This window comes from Canis lupus, chromosome 1 (assembly GCF_048164855.1).
Source record: "Canis lupus baileyi chromosome 1, mCanLup2.hap1, whole genome shotgun sequence".
Lineage (NCBI taxonomy): Eukaryota > Metazoa > Chordata > Mammalia > Carnivora > Canidae > Canis > Canis lupus.
In genome coordinates, this window is record NC_132838.1 from 62,619,597 (window position 1) to 62,636,407 (window position 16,811).

At 35.5% G+C, this 16,811-nt stretch overlaps 1 long non-coding RNA gene across 7 annotated transcripts in view; it reads right to left on the reverse strand.

Moving 5' to 3' along the window:
* Positions 1 to 16,811, reverse strand: part of LOC140636825 (uncharacterized) — a 492,878-nt gene that overhangs the window by 449,442 nt on the left and 26,625 nt on the right. The window lies entirely within an intron of this gene.

Sequence of the window (16,811 nt, forward strand, 5' to 3'; positions counted from 1 at the left end):
AATTATTCACCATGACCAAGTAGGATTTATCCCTGGGACACAAGGCTGGTTCAACACCCGTAAAACAATCAATGTGATTCATCATATCAGCAAGAGAAAAACCAAGAACCATATGATCCTCTCATTGGATGCAGAGAAAGCATTTGACAAAATACAGCATCCATTCCTGATCAAAACTCTTCAGAGTGTAGGGATAGAGGGAACATTCCTCGACATCTTAAAAGCCATCTATGAAAAGCCCACAGCAAATATCATTCTCAATGGGGAAGCACTGGGAGCCTTTCCCCTAAGATCAGGAACAAGACAGGGATGTCCACTCTCACCACTGCTGTTCAACATAGTACTGGAAGTCCTAGCCTCAGCAATCAGACAACAAAAAGACATTAAAGGCATTCAAATTGGCAAAGAAGAAGTCAAACTCTCCCTCTTTGCCGATGACATGATACTCTACATAGAAAACCCAAAAGTCTCCACCCCAAGATTGCTAGAACTCATACAGCAATTTGGTAGCGTGGCAGGATACAAAATCAATGCCCAGAAGTCAGTGGCATTTCTATACACTAACAATGAGACTGAAGAAAGAGAAATTAAGGAGTCAATCCCATTTACAATTGCACCCAAAAGCATAAGATACCTAGGAATAAACCTAACCAAAGATGTAAAGGATCTATACCCTCAAAACTATAGAGCTCTTCTGAAAGAAATTGAGGAAGACACAAAGAGATGGAAAAATATTCCATGCTCATGGATTGGCAGAATTAATATAGTGAAAATGTCAATGTTACCCAGGGCAATATACACGTTTAATGCAATCCCTGTCAAAATACCATGGACTTTCTTCAGAGAGTTAGTACAAATTATTTTAAGATTTGTGAGGAATCAGAAAAGACCCCGAATAGCCAGGGGAATTTTAAAAGAGAAAACCATATCTGGGGGCATCACAATGCCAGATTTCAGGTTGTACTACAAAGCTGTGGTCATCAAGACAGTGTGGTACTGGCACAAAAACAGACACATAGATCAGTGGAACAGAATAGAGAATCCAGAAGTGGACCCTGAACTTTATGGGCAACTAATATTCGATAAAGGAGGAAAGACTATCCATTGGAAGAAAGACAGTCTCTTCAATAAATGGTGCTGGGAAAATTGGACATCCACATGCAGAAGAATGAAACTAGACCACTCTCTTTCACCATACACAAAGATAAACTCAAAATGGATGAAAGATCTAAATGTGAGACAAGATTCCATCAAAATCCTAGAGAAGAACACAGGCAACACCCTTTTTGAACTCGGCCATAGTAACTTCTTGCAAGATACATCCACGAAGGCAAAAGAAACAAAAGCAAAAATGAACTATTGGGACTTCATCAAGATAAGAAGCTTTTGCACAGCAAAGGATACAGTCAACAAAACTCAAAGACAACCTACAGAATGGGAGAAGATATTTGCAAATGACATATCAGATAAAGGGCTAGTTTCCAAGATCTATAAAGAACTTCTTAAACTCAACACCAAAGAAACAAACAATCCAATCATGAAATGGGCAAAAGACATGAACAGAAATCTCACAGACGAAGACATAGACATGGCCAACATGCACATGAGAAAATGCTCTGCATCACTTGCCATCAGGGAAATACAAATCAAAACCACAATGAGATACCACCTCACCCCAGTGAGAATGGGGAAAATTAACAAGGCAGGAAACAACAAATGTTGGAGAGGATGCGGAGAAAAGGGAACACTCATACACTGTTGGTGGGAATGTGAACTGGTGCAGCCACTCTGGAAAACTGTGTGGAGGTTCCTCAAACAGTTAAAAATAGACCTGCCCTACGACCCAGCAATTGCACTGTTGGGGATTTACCCCAAAGATACAAATGCAATGAAACGCCGGGACACCTGCACCCCGATGTTTATAGCAGCAATGGCCACGATAGCCAAACTGTGGAAGGAGCCTCGGTGTCCAACGAAAGATGAATGGATAAAGAAGATGTGGTTTATGTATACAATGGAATATTACTCAGCTATTAGAAATGACAAATACCCACCATTTGCTTCAACGTGGATGGAACTGGAGGGTATCATGCTGAGTGAAGAAAGCCAGTCGGAGAAGGACAAACATTATATGTTCTCATTCATTTGGGGAATATAATAATAGTGAAAGGGAATATAAGGGAAGGGGGAAGAAATGTGTGGGAAATATCAGAAAGGGAGACAGAACGTAAAGACTGCTAACTCTGGGAAACGAACTAGGGGTGGTGGAAGGGGAGGAGGGCGGGGGATGGGAGTGAATGGGTGACAGGCACTGGGGGTTATTCTGTATGTTAGTAAATTGAACACCAATAAAAAATAAATTAAAAATAAATAAATAAATTAATTAATTTTAAAAAAAAAGGAAATTACACAAGCCCAAATCTAATCACAAAAGAAAAGAACTTTTCTAGCCAGTGGTAGAAAGCCAAGTCAAGAAAAGGATTCGACATGTCACTGTTACTCTAAAGATGAAATGTACATGAGCCAAGAAATGAAGATAAATTCTGGAAGCTGAGAACCACCTCCAGCCAATAGCCAGCAAGATAACAGAGACAGTCCTACAACCACAAGGAATACAAGTCCTACAACCACAAGGAACACAATATTAAGACATTCTATTAACAGCCTGAATGATCCTGGAAGCAGACTGTTTTCTTTTTTCTTTTTTTTAGCAGACTGTTTCCCCCTCAGAGTCACAGATGAAAATCTCAGCTAGTTACCCCCCTAATTTCAACTGAGCTCACCAGGATTTTTTACTATGATAACTGTGAAATAAGAAATGTTTTAAGGGGGGATCCCTGGGTGGCACAGCGGTTTGGCGCCTGCCTTTGGCCCAGGGTGCGATCCTGGAGACCCGGGATCGAATCCCACATCGGGCTCCCAGTGCATGGAGCCTGCTTCTCCCTCTGCCTGTGTCTCTGCCTCTCTCTCTCTCTCTCTCTGTGACTATCATGAATAAATAAATAAAATCTTTAAAAAAAAAAAAGAAATGTTTTAAGGTACTAAGTTTGTGGTAAATTGCTACACAGAAATAGAAAATGAATATGTTGGGGGAAAAAAAACTTTTGCAAAGACTTTGTCCTCTTTTAAAGTACCATCAGAAATCGGGCATCTGGGTAGCTCAGTGGTTAAGCATCTGCCTTTGGCTCAGGGCATGATCCTGGGGTCCTAGGATCGAGTCCCACATCAGGCTCTCTGCAGGGAGCCTGCTTCTCCCTCTGCCTATGTCTCTGCCTCTCCGTGTGTGTGTCTCTCATGAATAAATAAATAAAATCTTTAAAAATAAACAAAGTCACCTTGCTTAAAAAAAGAAGAAACATCTTGCTAGAGGAACACTATAATTTTAATGAAGTAACAGATGTATTTTCTGTCATTAAAGAAGTAATTTGTATTGGAATTGGAAATAATTTGTATGTGGATTTAGAAACGAAATGAGAAATGAATCTTAATGATTTCCTTTTCACACTGAAACTTTAAGTATAAAAACACAAATTGAAAAGGAATGAACAGGATTAATGAAGAAGAGATTTTGATTCTTAAAGCTTTCTTAATTAATTTGACAAATGTTTTTAAGCACCTATCATGTATTCAACTCTTTATATGCCTTAGCAATGTAAAATAGACCAGACATAATTTAAGAAACCCTTGAACAATAACACTAATAATAATGATGAACACTTACTGGATACAACCTAGGTGCCAGGTGTGCTAAGATTTTATCTGTATTCTCCTTTCAACAAACAAGTAAAGCCATGATAAAAACACATCTAGAAGAACATACAAGGCAACAACTTATGGTACAAAAGAAATTAACCAACATTGCTCATGAAGAATACTGAGGAAGTTTAAGACTAAGGACTCACAAAACAAGGCAACGATGAGCAATCAAATCAGAGAAAATAATGTATCTTAAGTCTTGAGGAATAGAAACAATGAGGTTTATCTGGGAAACTTATAGGTACACTAGTTCAGCAGGAGAAAAGAAGGCAATATTGAGAGACAGGCAGAAGTCAATGGAAGAACTTGTATATTTAGCTAAGGAACTATAGACTTGTGCTAACTGTTCCAAAAATATTGTCACTTTGGTTGTAAGAACAGACCCTTTTCTTGTTGCCACCTACTCCCTTGTTCTTATACTCAAAGAGGCTGACCTTGAAGAAAACACATACCAAAAAATATGTTATTTTTTCAAACCCTAATGAAAAACTACTCAGTGAATTTCACCTGGTCTCACTCACTTATTTTAACCACTGGTAATAATGAGACTCAGAGATGTTACACTATCTGTTTAAGTACCATAACTAGAAAGATGCTTATTAAGAGTCTGTGCTCAACTACTCTGACTCACACTCCAGGAATCTTTCCACTGTGCCTTAAGTTATTTTTGTAATTTTCACATAACAATGTTTGAAAACTAAAGAAGTTTGCATCTTTCAAGGATCTGGAATATTATTTTAGAAATAAGTAAATCTTTTGAGGCAAATATTCAGAATGAGTTGTATAGTTTTATTAAGTCTAATATAATACAAATAACTAACATAGTTGGCCAATTATTTACTCAAAAGAAGGAAGAAGTAAAACAGATGAGAAAGAAGAGCAAGAAAAACACTAATCTCAGTCTTTGAAATGCAAGCATTTTGGTTGGAAACAACCTAGCCATATCAGGGTCTTCTACGCAGCCAGAGTATCTTAGGGTCCTGGGCTATGCAAAGATGACTGACTTTAATCTTCCTCACAAAATCTTAGGAAATTTTATGTTCCTCATAATAAGAACATCACGCTCAGGAACACCATGAAAGCAGACTGGACTCCTCTTAAGCCTGACATAGCAGAAAACTGGCATTCAGATTTTTATAGATGAGTGTATGACCACAATTATAATCTCTTTTGTAACTCTTTTTGATCTACACACACACATACACACACACACACACACACACACACACACACACACACCCTTTCCCATCATGTTCATTCACGTTCCATAGTTATAATCTATATTCTTTGACAAATGGGTCTTCTGGTATTTCCTTTTTGGTTTTCCTACTGTGTTAAAAAAGAATCATTTCCTAAAATAAATCAGTCAGTTTTGAGCCATTCAAGATTACCTAGTACCCTCCCCAATACTAATGTCAATCTTAGAAGATAATAACACAAAACCCAGGATCCTCACATCAAAATTCTCAGAAGCACAGGTTTCATATCAAGAAAAAAAGTGTACATTTTTTAACTTTCTTGTATCCATCACAATAGTTATAACCAGACCAAAGACAGAGGAGAAAGCCAACAGGTTATCTTTATTTAAAAAAAAAAGTTTTTTTTTCACCCCAAAAGCTAGGTGAAGATAGTGATTAATTTATTTTTTAATGACTTTATTTATTTATTCAACAGAGAGTGAGAGCACAAGAAGAGGGAGTGGAGGCAAAGGAAAGTGAGAAACAGGCTCCCCACTGAGGAGGGAGTCCAGCGCAGGGCTCGATCCCAGGACTCTGGGCTCATGACCTGAGCCAAAGGCAGATGATTAACTGACTAAACCATCCAGGCACCCCAGATCATGATTACTTAAACAAGACTTTTTAAGACTTGGAAATTTACTTCCTTAATTCAGATAATTCTTTCTTAGGTTTAGAAAAAGAGAAAGAGTTACTAAATAAAATAACTTCACAGCAATAAATTCAAAATTGTGAACAAAATCCTTTATAAAACTTAAATAAATATTGGAATGAAGGAAGTTGAATATATCCATTGTTAAAGTTGAATATATCCATTGTGGGCAAATATATTACTGTTCAAAATATTTGCAGCCTCCCTGAGGGAGGATTGTATATTGTATATCGTATATATCATATATTCACAGTCTTGTTTAAAATCAAGCAGGGCCATTAGACTTCCTTTGGTCAAAGAAATGGAAGTAGAATAGATGTGTCCCCTCCCCCAGGAAGAAACTTCAGGAGCCATAACACTGTTCCCATGAACTGTTTCCTTCAGCCATGTAAATGGTAGTGTTACAAAGGCAGAGGTGAGGTGAGCAGAGCCATGACTGACCAACCCATAAGGGAAAAGAAGTGTGAACCACACAAAAACCTTTCTGTGAAAGCCACTGAAGTGTTAAGGTCATTTATTATTACAGTCTAACCCAACCTATCTGAAAATAGGAGTAAATTTCCTATTTGCCTAAAGCAAAGATATCACTAAATAGTCAAAATTAGAAGTATGGTCCCTGGGATAAAGCTAAGGATGCCCACTATCAACAATATGATATCATATCGTATTGGAGGTCCTAGCTAGCTCTGTCAGACAAGAGTAAAAAGATGATGGGTAGATAGAAAAATAGATAGATACAGATATGAAGGAATAAAAGAAAACTGCCATTTTCCCAAGAGAACTATTTTCCTAAGAGAACTGACGGCCCAATGACTACAAGTAATCAGAGGCTTCGGCAATGTTGCTAGATGAATGGTCAATGTAACAACCAATGCAGAAAATCAATTGCATTCCCATATATCAACAACAAAGAGCCAAAAAGTGAAATTTTTTTAAAGCTTCCATTTATAACAGCAATAAGATACCAAAGATAAACCTTACAAAAGATGTCACAAAGAAATTATAAAATAATACTGGAAAACATTGAAAAAGACCTAAGTAAATGAAAATCTACACCCCAAATTAATCTATTAAATCATTCTGTTACATCCAAACTCACAGAAGGTCCTTCATCAAAGTTAAGAAAACTTATTATCAAATGTATAAGAGTGAGCAAAGACCCAAGAATACTAAATATAATATTGAAGAAAAATAGTAAGAGTCAAGATAAATAAACACAATACTGAAGAAAAATAATAAGGTATGGAGAATCACCCTACTGATATCTTGGCTAACCAAAAAGTAAAAGCAATTGAGACAACGTGGTATTGGCAGAGGATTTTAAGAAAAACAGGTCAGAAAGACATCTCAGGAACAGAGCCATGTGCATATGTAGACTGGACATGTCAAAAATGAAATTATTATGTATAAGAAAACATATTTAGGTATTCATGATTAGAGTAATAAATGGGAAAAATTGATAAATTGACTATGTTAAAATTTTAAAATATTGTACATCAAAAGACACTATGAAAGAAAGAGAGGAAGAATAGCCAGCAGAAAATTAGTAGCCAAAGTACATAATCATGTATAATCAATAAAAGAATACAACTCAATAGAAATGAGCAAAGAATTTAAAAAAATAAATTCCTCGAAAAGAAAAACAGAATGGCCAATAAACATGAAATTATATAAAGCATTAGTAAGTAGAATTAAATAAGAGACAATTACCCCCACAAATTGGCATAAGTTTAAAAACCTGACAATATGAGGTAATGGATATGCATGGCTCAGAGGGTAAAATGGTGCAATTACTCTAGAGGACAATTTGATCTAATGCAGTGAGGTGAGGATGTGCATTCCCCGTGACCCAGCAATTCCATTCCTAAGTATGTACCTCAGAAAAACGTTCCCACAGACAACCATGAGACACGTGCAATAGAGGTCACTGCTAATGTGGTGCATCTCTCATCTATAACATGGGGATAAAATCAATACTTACTTCATGGGGTGCTTGTAAGAAATAAATGACTTAGGACTTGTAAATTCTTAGACCAGTGCCTGCAATAGTGCAAGTGCTTATTAAGTCTTACCTGTTGTTAATAAGGCCATTTCTAGGCTCCCCTTACCTTATTTTAATTCTCAGCACCTACTGCACTATGCTCAAAACTTGAGATATTTTCCTTTGCAAGCTTTCTTCTCTCACAAATGCTGACCTCATTTAATGGGTTGTTCCCTAGGTCCCAGACAAGTTGGCTTGCCATTTAATAAGTCTGCAGCCAGGCCTGCTGTGATCTGGGTGGGACTTGCTCATCCTCTCAGGTCATGTTTATGCTAAACTTCTTCTCCAGAGGTGAGTTGGGCAACTATCCCATCTTACATTTTCTGTGATGAGGTCTGCCAAAGTTTTTAAAAACTATTTTGATCTTTCAGATCAACATATGATAAATTATGCCAATGGACATTTCAATTACCACTTAACAGAACTGTTAATTGTCAGGATCTACTCTAAATAAATGTAAAAGGAAAAAGTAAGGGAAGGAAAGAAGGGAGGGTAAAAGGGAGGAAAGGCAGGAGTGAAGGGATATTGAAAGAGAGTCCAAATATTTTTCAAAGAAAGAAAAATTATATATAATTAACAACATAGAGACATGCTTTTGTCAACCGTATCCAAAATTTCAACCTGAGTAAATTTTGCATTCCACCCTCACCTACAGCACTTTTATGACCTCTTCCCTCAGAATCATGTCCTTTGAAACTCTTAATCCTATAAACAAATCAATATTAAGGATTAATGGGTACTAACATGAAATGTATCATTCTCTCCAGATAGCATATTCACATTTCTAGATGGACCCGTAAAATAGGTACAATCTATTTACCAGAATTCTCTAAAAGCCAATTCTTCCAGGGTTACAAGTTTTAGTCAAGAAGGCCATTGAGTGTGGGAGAAATGACTCATTTATAGGTAAGATTAGGTGGCCAAGTACCCTCTATTCCACCCTCCCAACCTGTTCCATTCTATAATCACCAGGGACAGGGAGCATTAGCTTAATTTGAGCATAAACACATATATTCCTCTTAATGACCAACTTATTTATTTTAAGTATTTAAAAGTATTACAATGTTTTATACAAGTGTTAACCCGCATAGTTACAAATCATTTTTATTTTATCCCTTATTTAACTATATACCTTCTATTGATTCTCACAGCTAAGACCTACTCCTGTCCCTTAGTCTTTCCCCCTTCCTCAAAACAGATGGAAAATAAAGGTGTGAGGGCAGGGTCCATGTCCTGTGGGGAAGAAGCTGGCAAGAGGTAGTCTAATAGCAGTAACTGGGAAATCATCTAAGATTCAGTGATGTTATGACACAGATGTCCAGAATGAACCAAACTTCCCAACACTAAGATGCTTTCTCTAGAATTATTTTGCTAAAACATTGAAGGATTGTATATCTTGCTTCTCTTGGGAGAAGCTGCTTGCTGAAAGGGTCTATGTGCATATTTTGTGATGCATCTATACATGTATGGGGACAACCATACAACACCAGTTCTGTGATCTCAAGTGATATACTATAACATTATGGCCCTGGATGAGTAAGACTAAAAATCAATCCTTATTTAGATTACCAAAAAGATAAAAACCATATAGAGAATTAATCAAATGCTATTTATTCAGAGCTCGGTCTCACTAAAAAAAAGAAAATCAGCTGCTGTCAGTTTAGCTCTGGTAGACTGAAAAGGCTTTGAAAGGAAAGTGGATTTTATAGAGTGAAAGGAGAAAATATTTAACTCTTTGGTCATTGTTCTTCTATGCAAGGATTTCCTATTATAGTGGGATCTGGGGAAGTGGAATGGGAAGACTTTCTGATTGGCTTTGGCAGGCTTAGATTGGTGTGCAATCTACTGATACATAAAGTTTTCCAGGCTGGTTAAGGGTCAAAATGAGTTTTCTGTTTCAATAAAAAATTATCTGGTCCTCCAGTTTAGGACTCAAGTTTTGAATGAGCAATTCATAAATGTAAGTTATTTTTCCAGCAAATCCACTTGTAATGATTTTTCATTTACCTTTATTGTCTCATATACTCCAATTACATAAGCTTTTACAAAAATAGTGGTTCTTCCTATTGTTCAGAGACTCCTTATTCAGCACTTTATAGAAAGTTTATGTGCAAAGTGTCATTAAAAATAAATGCACAATAAAACAATAGGGCAATAAAATAATTTAATTATACTATGGATTAAAAAGACAACTAAAATGTTATGAAAAACAGATATCGTTTTTTTTTTTTTTTTTCAGTCCAAATGCATGGCATTTGAAAAATAGTAGTAATCTCAGACTCTGGATCTCTAATCTGATGAGCTCTATTCTTTACCAAGTCCTTAATTTTTTGTTTCTTTGTTCTTTGGGAAAAAAGTTCCCTAAGAGGTTTTTTTTTTCTTTCCTTTTTTATTTATCAACAAAGAATAAATGAACAGCTTCTTTTTCTCTTAGCAAAATGGTATTTTACTTAATTTTTTAAATTAGTGTTTCTTCCAACATGCCAGGATGGTCAGTAATCCTCCCTGCTAGGTATTATGAAAACTGTTGTAATTCCCCCTTTCCTTTCTCTAGTTGCATCAAATACTCTAATCACTTCATCCTGCATTTGGATCTTTATGCTCTTTAGCTGTGTCTCTTCACAGGACCACTATAAACCTTTTAAATTTATAGTTGTAAATGCTGACTCATCCTGCCTTTCATCGTAAGTCAACTCTTCCCAGACTCCTCAATTATCCACAGACTCTTACTTTCAACATTTCCCAACTGGATTGCACAAAAGTAGTTAAGTTGGTCCAGATTTGCTTGTTGATACTAACAAAGGCATTCACTTAGTGAGTTTGTACCCCAGATGAAGCACTTTGCTAAGGACTTTCCTTCCATACACCTTTCCATTCAATCTTCCTACAAATTCCATAAAGTAGAAATTACTAAGGAAACTAAGATTTGGTGAGTTCAGGAACCAAGAGCTTTCATTTAATCACACAGATAAGTAACTGGAGAACCAGTAGGTAGTCAATTTGATCCCAAAGTCTATGTCCTACCTTAAACATTCATCAAGTGATGCCTGAGCATCATTTGCACCACAATTACCTGGAATATATGATAAAAATATGGATTCCTGGACCCAGCCCAGACCTTTTGATATCTGTCTCTGAGGAAAAGAACCAGAAACATACATTTTTAACAAGCCCCCACATGCTTCTTAGACATGCTGAAGTTTGAGAATCATTGAACTGCAAAGCCCAAACATATGTATCACCATGTCTCCCTCAACAAACCCAGTACTTGACTCATAGATTAATATATGCCTGATGGACTGAAGTTACATAAGCCTACCATAATGAAATGGTGTTGATATAGTGCCTTTGGCTTTTTAGAAAAAGGTTCTATAAAAACACTAGGTGAGATTAATATTTTCACATCAAAATTGAGTACTCCCAACATTGGCACTGAGCCAGCTTAGTGAGGTGCCGTTCTTATTTAGCACATGCCATAGTAAGGCCTCATATCATACCTTCTATTATAGGGAAAGTTGGTAGAAGGCTGATAGAATATCTCAAGACTGTTCATGATTTAAAATGATATAAACCTCAAATTTTAAAAACTCCCTTGCCCGAGATATCCTGTTCTAGTTAATGATAATCGTTGCTTAAAACTAACTTCCATCATCCTATGATAGTAGGATGACCACCCCTTCCATAGTCTAATAACATGATTGTTAAGAAGGTTTACTATGAATTACTATCTCAAGCAACCATCTGCTAGTGACATAATTAATTATGTGCATAAATAAAATCACAGAAAGCAAGAGACTTTGGCTTAAAGTACAGGGAAAACTGATGTCTATAAAATGTAAAATTTTAAAATAGATCTTTTCTATTGGGGGAAGTACATGATAACACAGTGTTGACTGTGTTATCAGAAGTCTGTGCCACTGTTTCTCTTTAACCTTCTGCCTTACGGGAAACAGTACTGAGTCCATTGTCAAGATAGTGGTGAAATCTTTTCTAGGTAACTAAGAATGCTAGAAAAAAATCAAACTAAATGAACTCTCAAAATTCCAGCTCTGTTTATTCACTCAATATCCTGCTGGCTAGGTTTTGTAAGGGATAGGAAATTGAGAGATATACAATATAGATAGATAGAGGTAGAGATATATAGACACACACACACATCTCTACTGACTCCCTTTTTAAGATAAAGACAAGAAATGATAAAGAGAGCTACAGAAAATTTTGTATTCAGGATAGTGACCTCTAAGTAAGAAGCAGCCTGAGTATAAACAGGAATACTCAATGACACCATGGGGTTCCCTTAGCTCCTCCTTTTTTTTGGGGGGGGGGGGTTTGAACTACTTTTTTTTAAGATTTTATTTATTTATTCATGAGAAACAGAGAGAGAGAGAGGTAGAGACACAGGCAGAGGGAGAAGCAGGCTCCATGCAGGGAACCTTATGTGGGACTCGATCCCATGATCCAGGATCACACTCTGGGCCAAAGGCAGGCGCTTAATCGCTCAGCCACCCAGGGATCGCCCCTTATCCCCTCCTTTGGAGAAATCACAAGTCTTAGTCCTCAAGTTAAGGCTCCTCCATTAGACAGCCAAAATTTATCAGTATTACCCCCTGATAATAGGAGTTTTTGCCTTTAGATGTTTTTTCTTTCTCCTTACTTCCTTTTCACAAGCATAATGTGTGAGAGACTACCCCATGATGATCATTTATTTCTCATTTCAAACTATTATCCAAAATGCAATTCCATCTGGAACATAAACTATCTTACTTTTTATCTCACTTCTAATTGAGTATAATAATCATATAACTTAGTAAACTGATCTTGGGTAGTTCATATTGCTTTAAAGATTTAGAATACCCCAGCTCACCTGAAGCTCTCTTAATAAGCAGTTATGTTTTGTTTTGTTTTGTTTTGTTTTTTTTAATTTTCACAATAGTTTCACACTCACAGAACTCTCTCAAGGTTTCTGGGGATGTTTCCCTATTGTCTCTTTCCTTCCTAGCTGAGTCATAGGCCAGATGTGGTTCTAAGAGTTCTTTTGCCCCATTACTTTCTCACAGAGGCCTCAGAGGCTGCAGGTAATTCTTGTCTACTCCTCTGGGCCTGTCCGTGATTTCCTCTTCTTGTGCTATAATCACTAGCAGCTGCTTTGTAGATTCCTTTCCTTGTTTTAATAGCCAAGAGTCCTCTAGCTCCTAAGGTTTAACCAGAGTATTATTAGCTTATTGTCCTTGGATGAAACATAATGAAGGTGTATCCATGTATTGAGAAAGAAGCAGTGAAGAAATGTCTTGGGACCAAACATTCCCCCAAATTGAGGGCAAACCACTGGGCAAAGTTTCTTAAAATCAAAGACTTCAGGGCAAGTCCCATCAGATACAGATATGTATCCATGCAATATAGCAGATACATAACAAAAATGTAATTAATCAGTATAGTAAGAACAGTAAGAGAGATCAAAGGATAGAAAAACCTCAAAACAAATCTCAGATACAACATATAAGACACCATAAAACAAAGAGGACATAAGGCTGAGACGCTTGAGTTTTGGAAAATATACAATACAGATATTCAATAATTAACATTGATTAGAGTTAATATTTAATTGAATATACATATATAATCTGGAAGAGTTTTCTAAAATTAAAGCAATAAGAATAGTAAAAAGAAAAATTTGAAAGTTGTGAGTAACCCAAAAAATGCAAAAATTGAACAAAATCTGAATAAAATTTTTAAAATACTTTGCAAATACAAAGAGCTCATACTTAGAAATAAACAAAACACTAAGACTCATTGATAAGTGAACAAAGATAATGAGTGGACAACATATAAAAAAGGCAAATGGATAATAAACATTTGAAAAAATTGCTCAATTGCATTAATAAAGAAAAATGAAGAGTAGGTAAAAATGGGATGCTACTTTATTTTAACCCATCAAATAAGAAAAAAAGATTATATTGAATATTTACAAGAGCTTAATAATACAAGGATCCTCATACACTGCTAGTAAGACAACTGATAGAACCTATTTGAAAATAACTTAGCAATATATTTCCCTGTCTAATAATTTATCATAAAAAATAAAATACCAATATTTATGTACAAAAATGTTCAATACAATATTATTTATAATAAAAATTTTTAAACAATGAAAGTCTAACATCTGGAAATGATTAAATTAAGATATATCTAAAAATGAAATATTATATAAACAATAAAATTATGCTGTAAAGACTTAAATACTTTTGTTATAATGAACATGAAGGAAAAAAAGTCACAAACTTCCTTGTAAAAAAAATCTTAACTCTATTTTTTTTCTTAACTCTATTAAAAAAAAAATTTTTAAGTTAAAAAGAAGTAAGCCAAAATGTGAAACAGCCACGCCTAGGTAGTAGAATCATGTGTGATTTTCCTATTCTCTGTTCTGATTAGTACTTTCCACAATTTTCTTTAAGAAAAATAATAAAAAACGGGGTCCCTGGGTGGCTCAGTCAGTTAAGCATATGCCTTCAGCTGAGCTCATCATCACAAGGACCTGGGATCACACCCCTCATTGGGCTCTCTGCTCAGCGGTGAGTCCGCTTCTCTTTCTCCCTCTGCCCCTCCACCTCCACTCATGCTTTGACTCTGGCTCTCTCTCTCCCAAATAAGTAAAATCTTTAAAATAATGATAATAATAATAAAGTATAAAAAGAAAAAAAAAAGAGAATAGCCACACACCAAATAAGGAAAAAGTTTACTCTGATTTTTTCAGAAGATCAAGAATAATATAACAAAAAGTGAGTAAGGTACAAATATTAGCATATAGTTCAGTTCTAGAAATCCACTCCAATACTGAAAGTTGTATAAAATATTTCAAACATATATACTTTTATATATAAAATGTAAAAATACACATAAAAAAACATGAGTTATTGACTATGTGGGGCTGGGAGAAGATAATAGGGATAAAAAGGAATAAATACAAAAATAAACTGTTCTCAGAAAGGCATAAACAGCTTCCTTCAACCACTAGCAAATATGTCCCAGGCTTGATTAGGCAACCTAAATTATAATTTTAAGATTGTATGTATGTTTAGGTTTCATTGTTTATTTTTGAAGGGTTAATATCTACTTCTTAAAATTAGGTTTATAAACATTACATAATGAAACAACTAGCAATGCCATACTCCACTTACAGCATGAAAATTTCCAGACTAGTTTTCTGCTACAAAATGTTCTTCTCCCTTTATTTCCATTGTTAATTTTGAACCACAGTGGATCTGCTTATGAAATTCAGCATGATGGAGAGGCACCTCAAAAAAACATCCAAAAACTTGTTTAAACTAAACAATAACAAATTTTTATAGACATTTATTAGAGAATTTTAAAGTTCCACCAACTCTAAATGTGCATTATTTGTCATTCCAGAAAAACTTGAAGGCTATACCTATCCAAAGGATGTGGCAGTGATTTCAGAATATTGCAGGTTAATGTGGTCTATATAGGAGAAATAGAAACAAAAATGTAGAAAAGTAAGCATTGTTTCATTTTAAGAGAAGCAGTTGTTTTTTATTACTTCTTCCTAGGTATAAGTACCTCACTAATGGCCTCTACTCACAGAAGAATTAATAATATCCATCTTGCAAGTTACTATTTTTCTAATAGTTTCGTTTGGCAATCAAATTTAATGTTATTCACTTGCAGATAGGATAAATGTATGATTACTAAAACATCCTTAAAATAGTTTAAAATTCATCAGATCTAAAAAAAAAATTATACGTATCCTAGAATTCAAGCCTCTTCCTTAATAATGCTTTTCCCTCCCTAAGCCATCAAAACCCACTAGCAAAGATTTTCAGAAAAACTATGCTATAAAAAAGTAGTAAGAGAAATTGGACATTCTGAATGTCATTCAGCCCACTGCCTGATTCTCATTCATTCCCCACTTCATTTGCACTCTGAATTTTTGTGCTAAACTCCATAGTCTTTCCAAAAATATGTTTGACTATGTAAACTAAGAGTCTAAATCAGTGAATATTGAGCTACAGAATTTGGTAGGAATTTTGTGTTATATACAAATTAGGAGAGTAGCTAATCATGTTTGACATCAGAACAATAGAAAACAAAAGTTTAAAAATAAGACAAACTATTTAGAAAGAGAAGACCACTTCATGGTAAACACTAAATTTATACAGAATAATTTATGCCAGGTAAGAAGGATGTTGATTTTTTTTTTTTTTTTCCGCTAGGATAATGTGGTCTGGTTAATTTGCTGTACTTACTGAAAATACTAGTTTAGAAATTGTCTTAGATACTGGTTTTTGGTATCCCATGATGTTTTATTTCCTCCATAAAAAAGACATATTCCTAGAATTTACACATATGCCTTTTTTTCTTTTGTACATTTAGCTTCAGCAAATCCCTTCTAAATGTAATCCCTTCTGAGTAAATCAGGAAAATATAATTATTTAATCCTTTAGCCGCCCTTCTCTATAGGATAAAATCCAAATTTTTTTTTTCTACCATCTAAGATCCTACACTGCACTTTCTTCTACTTTCCTACATATCTTTTCACTCATGTAGAAAGCTTCATTCATTAAACTATCCATTCTGCTGAAGAGATTGTAGCAGCCGTCCAAATGTAAGTTGATGGACTGAATGGCAAGAAAAAAGAGAACAGACACTTGAAGGTTACTTTCAAGGTAGGAAACACTGAAATTCCTTTCTTGGGAAGCCCAAAAGTATAGAGACAAAGAATATGAAGGCAGAGGAGAAAGAAAACTGAAAAATGACAATGCTATCTTGTAGTAGTATTTGAATGCTTCAGTTTTATATAAATTATAATCCCCTTAGAGTGAGAACACTTTTTATAGCTTTTATTTAAATGCTCACATTTTTTCACAGTGATAGCCACCCAGCAGGCATTCAATAAGTACTTGTTGAATGAATGAACATCAATTGTCCTAACTGCCACTTTAATACTATCTCCTTTTGTTTAAAAAATTGCCTATGAGGGGATCCCTGGGTGGCGAGGCGGTTTGGCACCTGCCTTTGGCCCAGGGTGCGATCCTGGAGACCCGGGATCGAGTCCCACGTTGGGCTCCCGGTGCATGGAGCCTGCTTCTTTCTCTGCCTATGTCTCTGCCTC